This window comes from Lacerta agilis, chromosome 13 (assembly GCF_009819535.1).
Source record: "Lacerta agilis isolate rLacAgi1 chromosome 13, rLacAgi1.pri, whole genome shotgun sequence".
Taxonomy (NCBI): Eukaryota; Metazoa; Chordata; class Lepidosauria; order Squamata; family Lacertidae; genus Lacerta; species Lacerta agilis.
In genome coordinates, this window is record NC_046324.1 from 22,563,502 (window position 1) to 22,574,872 (window position 11,371).

The 11,371-nt window shown below is 42.7% G+C and overlaps 1 pseudogene; it reads right to left on the reverse strand.

The window, feature by feature from the left end:
- Positions 1-1,031: 1,031 nt before the first annotated feature.
- LOC117056618 lies at positions 1,032-1,440 on the reverse strand (annotated as a pseudogene).
- Positions 1,441-11,371: the final 9,931 nt, after the last annotated feature.

Sequence of the window (11,371 nt, forward strand, 5' to 3'; positions counted from 1 at the left end):
TGTGTCTTGCCTCATGGGAACCCACCTACACTTCACCTACAATCTTTGGTGTAAGATGGCACCTATGATGATGAATCTGTTAATTCAGCCCAACTCCATCATGGGCAAGGGCTACAACCCACTATCAAAGCACAGGGCCACTCCTTAGCAGATGCGCCGCCAGGGTACAAAGATCCACCCAGCACCCCCAAATTTAGTTTAGCCCCCCAATTAACTTTTATTATGCTTATGTCACTATTATCATTTGCTAAATAGCACTCACGTCTGCGTGGCTCCAAAAGGAGGTTTTTGTGTGTGTGTGTGTTTTGTTTAAAACCAGCTTTTCTAAAGAAGACAAAGAACACACTGGGAGTCAGTATAGAGACTCCACACATACGCTTATGGTTGTAGGTGTCTGAAAGATGAGACGGGCGGGCATTGTGCACATGTGTGGGAGAGCCATCTCGGGCAGCCTTTCATTGTGGGAGCAACCTTATTTCTAGAGGAGCTGGGAGGGCCCTTGCGAGCGCACATATACGAGTTTTTCTTGGGAAGGTTCCAGAGGCTGTGCATGCTCCTGTCGCTAGCAGGCAGGCAGCACGAGATCAGTCATGTCAAAGGTGCCGCTGACCCCTCTGCCGCATAGCAGCTCAACCGCCTGACGCTCCCCCAGAATTCGGCACCCGGGTGCCCCGCACCCCTTGCACCCCCAAGTAAAGATGGCCATGGCATCTGCTCTGCAGTTCCCTGGTCCAATGTTCAGCATCTCCAGGTAGGGCTGGGAGAAGACTTTTGGACTGCCATTCAGTGCGGATGAAGAGTAGGCAATGTGACACCCTCCAGTTGTTGCTGGACTCCAACACCCATCATCCCTTAACACTGGCTATACGGGCAGGGGCTGATGGGAGCTTCATGGAGGGTGTCACATTGCCTATCCTTGGTGCACCAATGGTCAGTCTTGGTATAAGGCACTTTCTTATACTGTATTCCTATGCTGTGTTTCATTTTTGTAGCACTGGTGTAAAGTTATCTTCTTCTTAAAAAAAAAAAAAAAAGAGCAGCTGTAAATTTATTGTGTCAATAGTAGTAACTGGTATCATTCAAACCATCTCTTTACATAGGCTTAGGGGGTGGTCTTGGTGCAACACCAGCAGGCCTGAACCGTGGTGGAGTGGTACGGTCCTTCTGGGGCTCACGGGAGCGGTTCCTCACCACCTTGCTGTGGATGGCACAGCTAACACAATAGTGAAGCTTCACATAGAGTTTGGGCAGCACGTATGAGTCAAACACACTTGCTTCTGAGATATCTCGGACTGCGGCTGCTTCTACTATGTTTCAGATGACAAACTTCTTAATGGCCTTGTCCCTGGGGAAGCAGCAGGAGCACTTGGTACAGCGAATAGGCTGGACATGTCCCAGGCCCTTCTTGGCACGGTGATTATTCCTTCTCTTCTTAGTCATTTCGGTGCACAAGAAGAGGCGAAAGAGTCTTCAAGTTATCTTCTAAGGGGTTTTCCATATCATTTGAGAAACACATTCCTAAGTATCTCACACCTATTTGGGCACATTCACACCAAATATCTAAAGTCCATAGAAGCTACAACTCTGTGAGAGGATTCTCTGGGGTAAGTAATGTTCCTTAAATGTATGGTGCAGTACACTGAGATCCTACTGGGGTCTTGGTGGGTTAAAAACAAAACAAAACCTATCTTATTCATTTTTCAGATACAAGCAGTTACAAATGTAACAACAACAGAAAATAACCCCTCCCCTCCGCCCCAAAGAGTGTGGAACCAATCATACTCATAATTAAATATCCATTATGTTCTGAATTCTTATATAAAGGCACAAAATCAATGAACAAAAGTATCATTCCATAGCGTCCCGTGGTTTTGTTTTGTTTTTGAGGGTGGAAGCCATGTTTAGCTGATTGTACATAGTGAATAAAGTCAGACCATGTTGCATAAAAAGTAGTGCTTTTTCCAACTGTTCAATATCTTTGTTGCAAAGTGGCAAGTTTGTCCATGAGTATTAAAACTCAAATCTGGACCTCAAGTTTCACAGAGTTCCACAACAAGACAATTCCACTGTCTAGTGGCTACTAACTTTGCAGCCATTAACAAGCGTAAAATTAAATTCTTATTTATTAAATTGCAAAATTATGGGGTTTGGTAATAAAGAAGTACCACTTTTGGGTTCAAAAGGACATTTTGTTCGATGATCTGATTGATCAAATGTTGCATCCCCCCCCCCAAAAAAAATAGACACTTCTGGACAGTACCACCATAAGTGAAGTAAAGTTCTATGTTGCTTGCAACCTCACCAACAAAGTGGCAAGGAAATTTGATCAGTATTGTTCAACTTGGAAGGATGCATATACCAGGGATCAACAGTTTTTAAAACATTTTCTTGAACTTTAAAAGCTGCACCCTCCTTCTGCGCATATAAACCTCCCCCATACCGTGGGCTCCAGTCCTTCCTGTCAAGTAAGAAGCCAAATGCCCCACCTCAAAAACCTTTCTCTTTCAACATATCACTATAATGATTTGTATTCTTATTTATAGTAATAGTACAATTATAATTTGCTCATCTCCCAAAATTAAACAAGAGCTTTCTTCACTTGGAGCCATGTTATCACTCTGCATTTCCTTTTTATCTGGAAATAGTTCAGCAAGAATACATTGCAGGTCCTGTAAGGGCCCGAGGAGGAGATCATTTCCAAAACTTCTAAGTATTCTGTTGAATAGCGCCTGTCATTCTTAGACTAAATACATGAGTAGATGCTTTTTGGTGTAATCACAGAAAATTGGAATAGTAATAACTGGAGATGCTTAAAACATAAAGGAACTATTAATATTCATAACACTTGACATTTGCAAAGAAATTCAGTGCTGAGATAATACAGTACAATCAGAGTTTACCCCAGGGTGCTGTGCTCTGTCTCACCAAGTGAATGAGTTTATTGCTTTTTAAACAGTTATCAAGTCCTGCTCTGCCTTTGTATCTCAGATATAATCTCCATCAAATAAAGTGGGCCTTGTCCTTCAAGTGACCCATCTAGCAACATGCAGAGAGTTAATTCTGAAAATGATTGTCAAAGGCATCAGAAGGAGTTCTTGTTATTCTCCTTGGTCTCTGGAGGAAAAGCTTCATCAGAGACTCCTCATTTTATGAAACAACATCTATCTTTGTTCTGGTGAGAAATGTAGATTTTTGAGCGACATGTGGAATCCTGCCTGAGGGATTTTACTGGTCTTATCGATAGGCTGGTTGCCTTCTTCAAAGTTCCTCAAGTTGTCTCTTAAGCAAGGGTCTCCTATTTTGCTTTTAAATTTTGGTTTAGATGAAATTTGGTGGTAACTCTAGTAGGCATCTTTGCCTACTGCGTGGAGACTTTCTTCGCAGGTTCAAAACTCGCCTCTGTCACAAACTCAGTAGGTGGCATAAAGTTAATATCTCTGTGCTATAGCCCCTCAGCTGCAACATGGGGATAATGACACTGGCCTATTCTGCATAACCTTTTTTTAGAAAAATAAATTTATTAGGACAGCATAATAAAATATAGTTTGCTTCCCATCTTACCAATATGAAAAAATCTTCCTATATACATAAAAACGTAATGCTGCTACCACACTGCAGTTCACAACCAGCTCCATTATTACAAACATGGGAGCCCTGCCCCCAATGTTGCCATTCTCATGGTCGTTCAGTGCTCAGTCTTCACTCTTTCCCCATTTTCAGTGGGGAAAGTCTGCTTTTAGGCCCCTTCTGCACCAAATATTTAAGGCAGTAACATATCGCTTTAAACAGTTGTGACTTCCCCAAAGAATCCTGGGAAATGTGGCTTGTCCAGTGTATTGAGTGCTGTTAGAAGGCCCCTATTCTCCCGACAGAGATACCATTCCCAGAGTGCTTTGACAATCAATCCCTCTTCCCAGGGAACTCTGTAAATTATAGCTCTGTGGAGGGAATAGCATTCTCAGCGGCCTTAACAAGCCAAGGTTCCCAAGACTCTTTGGTGGAAGTTATGACTGCTAAAGGACTGTAATAGTGCTTTTAGACGTAAAAGGTAAAAGGAAAAGGACCCCTCGATGGTTAAGTCCAGTCAAAGGTGACTATGGGGTGAGGCGCTCATCTCGCTTGAGGCTGAGGGAGCCAGTGTTTGTCCACAGACAGCTTTCTGGGTCATGTGGCCAGCAGGACTAAACCACTTCTGGCACAACGGAACACTGTGATGGAAACCAGAGCGCATGGAAATGCCATTTACCTTCCTGCTGCAGTGGCACCTATTTATCTACTTTCTCTGGTATGCTTTTGAACTGCTAGGTTGGCAGAAGCTGGGACAGACCAACGGAAGCTCACCCTATCATGCAGACTCAAACTGTCAACCTTCTGATCAACAAGCCCAAGAGGCTCAGTGGTTTAGTCCACAGCGCCACCTGCTCCCTGCTTTGGGTGTGTGGTGTAGATGTGTAATAGCACCTCACCAGGGGCGTAGCAAGGGGGGGCGAGGGGGCGGTGTGCCCCGTGTTCCATAATGGAGGGGGTGACAAATTATCAAGGGTGTGGGGGGGAATTTGAATTTTTTTGGAATTTTTTTTTAATGCCTGCTCCGAAGGTCTTATCTTACTATACTAGGGATTATATAGCTATATATGAAATTTCAGGCATATCGGTTAATATCTTGACCCTCCTCCACCAAAATAGCTGTTCACTTGGCTGTTTTCCTATGTCATGAAGGCTGAAATTTCAGTTCAGTGGAGCACTTACTGTTCCCAACCCTAACCCTGTGGAAAGCCATCTAATTAGACTTTAATTTGATTTTGAGATGTTTTTAGGAGGTAATTTAATTATTGTTTGAGTTTATACCAATGTTATGTATCTGATGTTAGCCACCCTGAGCCCGACCTTGGCTGGGGAGGGTGGGATATAAATAAAAGTTTTATTATTATTATTACTTGTTATTATTCCTTTGTAAGAAAATATGAAATAACGTAAAACCATTTTTGCAGGGGGGGATCAATGGGGGGGTTGACAAGAAATTTTCTGCACCGGGTACCACCTGACCTTCCCATGCCGGGGGGGGGGGGGGTTGACAAAAAATTATTTGCCCCCGGGTACCAATTTACCTTGCTACGTCCCTGTACCTCACAATATAAAGGAGCCCATGCACTGATTAAACATTTGTGTGTCCCGGCAAATGAAGTTTGGTGATGACTGTGGTTCCAGGGCTTGACATCTTTGCCTACTGTACTTTTTTTTGCATACAGGTCTTGCCTACATTTTTTGCGTACACATCTTGGCATTTTTGCTTACCATGTGGCCTGAATACACCTTCTATCTTAGGGTTGCCATCTTTCAAACAGTGAGCTATTTTAAGGGAAAACAGGGAAGATCAGCACTGCCAAGATGGGCTGTCATATGTCCAGATTTTCCAGATGCTGCTGATGAATGCACTATTCTGGATATGTCCAGGAAATTCCAGACATATGGCAACCATTTATCTCATCAGGAAACATGTCCACTCCGCTACCCCTTTCCCCACACTTCTATATATTCTATACTGGGTTTCCCATTCAATTTTCAAAATTCATACCAACCTTCCACTGAGCCTTTTCCACCATGCTTGCTGTACATTCACTTATGCTTTGTAGAACAGCTGCAAGGATTCCTGAGATGATGCATGACAAGGGTTCTGCATGCTCTAAAAGTGCTTTAATAAAGAAAAATGTGTTCCATTAAGAACTGCAGGTCAGACAGAAATTCAGCAAGAAGAAGAAGAAGAAGAGTTTGGATTTGATATCCCGCTTTTCACTACCCGAAGGAGTCTCAAAGCGGCTAACATTCTCCTTTCCCTTCCTCCCCCACAACAAACACTCTGTGAGGTGAGTGGGGCTGAGAGGCTTCAGAGGAGTGTGACTAGCCCAAGGTCACCCAGCAGCTGCATGTAGAGGAGCGGAGACACGAACCCGGTTCCCCAGATTATGAGTCTACCACTCTCAACCACTACACGACACTGGCTCTCCTCTTTCCCCCATTGTGGTATTTGGAAGAAGCTGTGTGCTTCCCTTGCTGAATGTCTGCATTTGGAGCCCTGTCAGCAAAAAAATAAAATAAAATAAAAGTGTTGGACCTTGGAGAGTTCAAGAAACCCCTTGCAAATACTTTCCATTGCAACTCCATTTCTCAAGGACAGTTTCCCCCTTGCAGGATCTCACAACGGGTGTCGACATCAGCAAAGGAATATTTTTCGTCCAGTGATGTTGACACATGGCTCTTTTCGGGAAGTGTGAAATTGAAGCAAGTGTTTGCTCCCAAAGGAAGTAGCAAGTATCATGGAAAGAAAGGCGGACAGCCAAGGGAATAAAATGGCAGATGAAATGTCACCAAGCATTGAATTCCTTCCCCTTCCCCCCAAGTGGTGTTGTATACAGACACGCTGTACGGTTGATCAGGCAGAGCAAGAATTAGGTGGTGAGAGAATCTCAGATGATGGCAGAAACTCAGTTTGGAATGCGGGTCAATGTCATCTTCAACAGAACCACTGGGGAAGTGTGTGTGTTTTAATTACCAGTAGTCATTCCGTTGGCATTTCAAGACGAGTCTACCAATTCACTCTTTCTGTAACAGTATGCAAACCAAAACACAGCCTTCATTTGAATTTCTCTGCTCTCCAAAATCTTCAGTGCAGTTCTCCACTCAAGTGTACCAAAAATGCATATTCTGGGGTAAAGTTGACATTTTTAAAAAAGATTATATTAGTTTTTTTAAAAAGCACAAAAAGTGCATTGTGTATAGGCAAATCGTTTTGCAAAAATGGGCATGCTAGACCAAATGGCAAATAGAAATTTGTATATTAGGTAGGATTGCCATACAGTATTTCAAAAAGTGAAAGTCCAGACTCAAAAGTTGTTGTTGAGGGGTTGTTGTTGTTTTTTGTTGTTGTTGTTTTCCGAGTTGTTGAGCTCATTATGCAAAATTTTAAAACATGAAGTTTTTGAGCTGTTTTTAAGGAAATTTGCCAAAATCTACATCTCCAATGTGGGTTGCCATGCACCTGGATTTTCCCGGACTTTTCAGCGATTTCCACTGTTTCTGACTGCTGAATCCCAGCTATGTCTGGGAAATTTGCAATAAAATGTTGTTGAGTTTTCATTACGACTTCTTTAGAAAATCAAAAAATGGACATGGAATTGCAAAGAACTTGAACGTAAGATTGGAAAAAGAGAGAAATTGAAGTTGACAAATTTGCACATCCCAAGTTTTGGTTCGGCAATACTACGTGTCTATTCTGAAGTAAGCTGTGTTGAATTCAATGGGTGTTGCATTTAAAGCACTACAATACTGCTTAAACAGGCATGCCTTCCCTCAAAAAATCCTGGGAGCTACTGTTTGTTAAGTTCCCTGTGAAGGAGGATAGATTGTTAAACCACACAGGGAATTGTAGCTCGGGCAGGAGGAGGGGGATATTTTTTTGCAACCGCTCTCAGTCCTCCGTTAACAAACTACAGCACCCAGAATTTTGGGGGGAAAGTCATCATAGCTTGAAATGGTATCATGGTCCTTGAAATGCATGGTGTGAAGGTGGCCTGAATTACCCCAACCATCTTTTTATTGTTCACTACAGTCCTTTCTCTACAGAGACCTTTAAAAGCCAGGGCCGGATTTAGATGTGATGAGGCCCTAAGCTACTGAAGGTAATGTATGTCCAGCTGTCCTTTGCCAACAACAAATTGTTGCTGCTTTTTGTGTTGAATATATGCTGTATGGTAATTTATGGACCTAATAGGTATCTAAAGCCATTTGCACATAACAAAATATGTATTTTATCAAAGTAATTGTTAAACCAGTGATATTTTAGGGAGCCGGCTTGCTGTTGAGGCCCATTCCTTACATCATAGGAGCCTACACAACTCAAACCACTGTTGCTGTGCGTAGGTTTTATTTTTTTTATCTTATATTTTGGAAATATACATTCAGATGTTTGTTTCTTTAGGTTTTTTGGGGGGGGCTAAGAGAGTGGGGCCCTAAGCTATTGCTTGTTTAGCTTATATGACTGGAGCCTATGAAATGCAGGTGGTCAGCTGCAATTCTTCCTGCGATTCACACCAGAAGAGCATTGATGGATGGGTAACACCTGAAGCTCTCAATCTGGAAGCACTCTGCATAAGAAGACAAAGCTCAAGAATCACCACACTGGGATCACTTTACATACAGATTGCAGCAATCGCTAGCTACTGGGTCTGTTGCCTTCAAAAGACTATGCTGCAGCTTTGTTTCCAGTTGGGGCAGGCATAATTAGGGGCGGGGGTGGATGCGGCAGAGGGATCGGTGCAATAAAACAAAACCCAGTAGCACAAGCTTTGGGCTCTGCGGAATCCAAGACTATTTTGATTAGCAATGAAATTCTCACTTTGTTCTAATGAAAAGAAAAAGCCCTGAGTGTTCTTGGAGGTTGACCAGCATTCACTGTTTGTTCATTCCAAGAAGCCAGAGCCATCGATCAGAAAAGCATGGCTCTTTTAGCTTCTGCTTGAAGTCTGTCCACTTTTTCCTTTTTGATCCCGTGCCTTGCTAGCCAAGAGACGCTGGAGTGTTGATCGCCAGAGATGCAGCATGTGGCTGCCACATGCGAAGTCAGACTATCCATTTGCCAAGTCAAGGAACAGCAGCCAAGAATTTTTAGGCGGCTTCGTCTGATGGTGCAAAGCATTGTGGGTAAAGGATCTTTCAGTACCTTCTTCATGCAGCCCCAGAAGCTTTGGAGCAGCCATTGACGGGATCAGTTTCTTAAATGTGCCTTTGTGCACACAATGTAGAGAGCCAGCGTGGTGCAGTGGTTGGAGTATCAGACTAGGACCTGGGGGACCAGGGTTCAAATCCCCAGTCAGCCATGAAGCTCGCTGGACAACCTTGGGCCTCACAGCCTAACCTTCCTCACAAGGTGGTTGTGGGGATTAAATGAGGAAAGAGAGAGAGACACCACCTTGAGCTCCTTGGACAAAGGAGTGGGATATAAATGTGATAAAATAGATAAATAAATATTTTTTTTTACAAATGTGCAGAGAGAGCGGTAACTATGTCACAAGGAACCAGGCCTGTTTTGCAATTTATATCCTTGACACTATTGGCATAACCACAGTACTGCAGGCGCTGGCAATTTCAAGATTGGATTATTGTAATGGTGTCTATGTGGGGCTTCCCTTGCGAGATTCGATCTGGAAACCACAGCTAAGGCAGAATGCTGCAACAGTGTTGCAGACAGGTGTGAGGTCCTGTTAGCATATAACAGCATATCTATTATTATAACACCCCTGCTCAAAGAGCTGTACTGGCTGCCAATTTGTTACTGTGCCAAATTCAAGGTGTCACTATTAGCATATAAAGCCCTTAACAGCTTGGGACCAGTTACTTAACCAGCGTGTTAGTTATTCTAAAATGTGTACAGTTGTATTGTGTGTTAAGATGCAGTTAGACCAGGGACCAATGGAGCTGATGAAGAGCAGGATATAAATGGAACACATAAATAAATAAATTTAAAAAGTAACTTGACAACAACAACTTGAGATCCTATGAACTTCTGGCATAAACTTGTTTTTAGCATCTAATTTCATCAGGGTTTAAAATGCATATTTTTATATCCTATGCAAGGCTCTTGGAGGCTTTTAAGGGTTAGCAGGGTACCGACCCTGTTAAATAAAATGAATAATAACAACAACAAATTGTGGAGGAAATCTGCTCCTCCATCACCATATTGGCACTTCTGCTCATAGAGTTACAGCAGCAGTAAATATATGCTTGTGAAGTGCTACACCGTTATAAAGCAGGGAGACATCATTTTGGGATAAGCTGGTGTTGGGGAGTCTTCTTCCAAATTTTAAAACTCTCCACCTAGCATATCTAGAGTACAGGATTGCACCCTCTGCTGCAATGCCTCAGGGTCAGAATTTGATGAGGGGCTGCAGGAAGAGAGTGAGGTAGGCCTACATTTATGTGGGTTTCATTCAGAACACTTCTTGACAACACCCAGCTATTCTGATCTGGCACATAAGTAAGAGAGTCAGAATGGAATACCACATTCCTTCCTTCCTTCCTTCCTTCCTTCCTTCCTTCCTTCCTTCCTTCTTTTCTTTTCTAAGTGAAGTTTGAGTTGGAAGAATTGTATCCTAGAATCTCACTGGACCTGGAGTAAGTCTGAGTTCAGCAATTACAACTCCTACCTCTGAGTACATGCAAGGGCTCAGAAATATGATATATTTGCTGAAATGCAATATATTTCTTTGCAACAAGACACAAGCTATTTTTGAGACCATTAACAAGCCTAATTTACTCACTAGAGTGCCCTTTGAAGAAACAGTAGGAGTTAAATAAAATCCTATCTATCACTGCAAAGCAGGAATAATTCTCAGTGTTTTTACATGAAAAACATATTTCCTTTGCTCACAGATTTGTCACTACCAACCAAATCAATGTCCCTGAATCTAATGAGATTTGGCTTTTGCCTTCCAGAAAGCTCGGAATGTTCTGCTGACTCAATGTGTTTTCAAAAGATAGTTAGGATTAACTGCTGGACATCATACCCAGTGGGAATGTGTAATCCATATCATCTTTGACAAGGAACATGCTCTTTAAATCCTGCAATTAAGCAGTTAGGATTAAATGCAATGTTTATACCTAAGTAAACATAGTAAATTGATTGATTGATTGATTGATTGATTGATTGTATTTCTATGCAGCTTCTCATTCAGTCGGATCCCAAAGCTGTTAATAAAAAAATAACAATGCAAACTATCCTTGATAGTTCAGTGAGTTAGAGCATGGTGCTGATAATACCACGGTTGCAGGTTCAATCCCCATATGGGACAGCTGCATATTCCTGCATTGCAGGAGGTTGGACTAGATGATCCTCAGGGTCCCTTCCAACTCTACAGTTCTATGATTCTGTAACAGTAACATATGGTTCCGATATTAGTTTTTCTTAAGAGCCACGTAGCAAGTGACTGAGACCAACAGACAAAACAAAATGGCAGACCAACACGGCTACCCACCTGTAACTGAGACCAACAGAGGACGCCATCTTTCAATGGAACAAGGCAGCTGTCTGCATGGGGCAACTTTTCCAGCCTGAGGGCCATATTCCTTTCTGAGCAAACTTCCAGGGTCCACATGGCAGTGGTGGGTGGGGCCAGAGGCAAAAGTGGGCGTGGCAACCAATGCAGGTTTTGCCTTTGTACAGTAGGCTAGTTTCTACACACACTCCTTCCTCCATTCAGGGAAGCAACAGGCTCAGAGTTCAAGGTCACACCCACCCCATCCCTTTCAAGCACTCTTATACCTAACAGTCATGGTTTCCCCCAAAAAACACCCTAGGAATTGTACTTTTCAAAAGGGC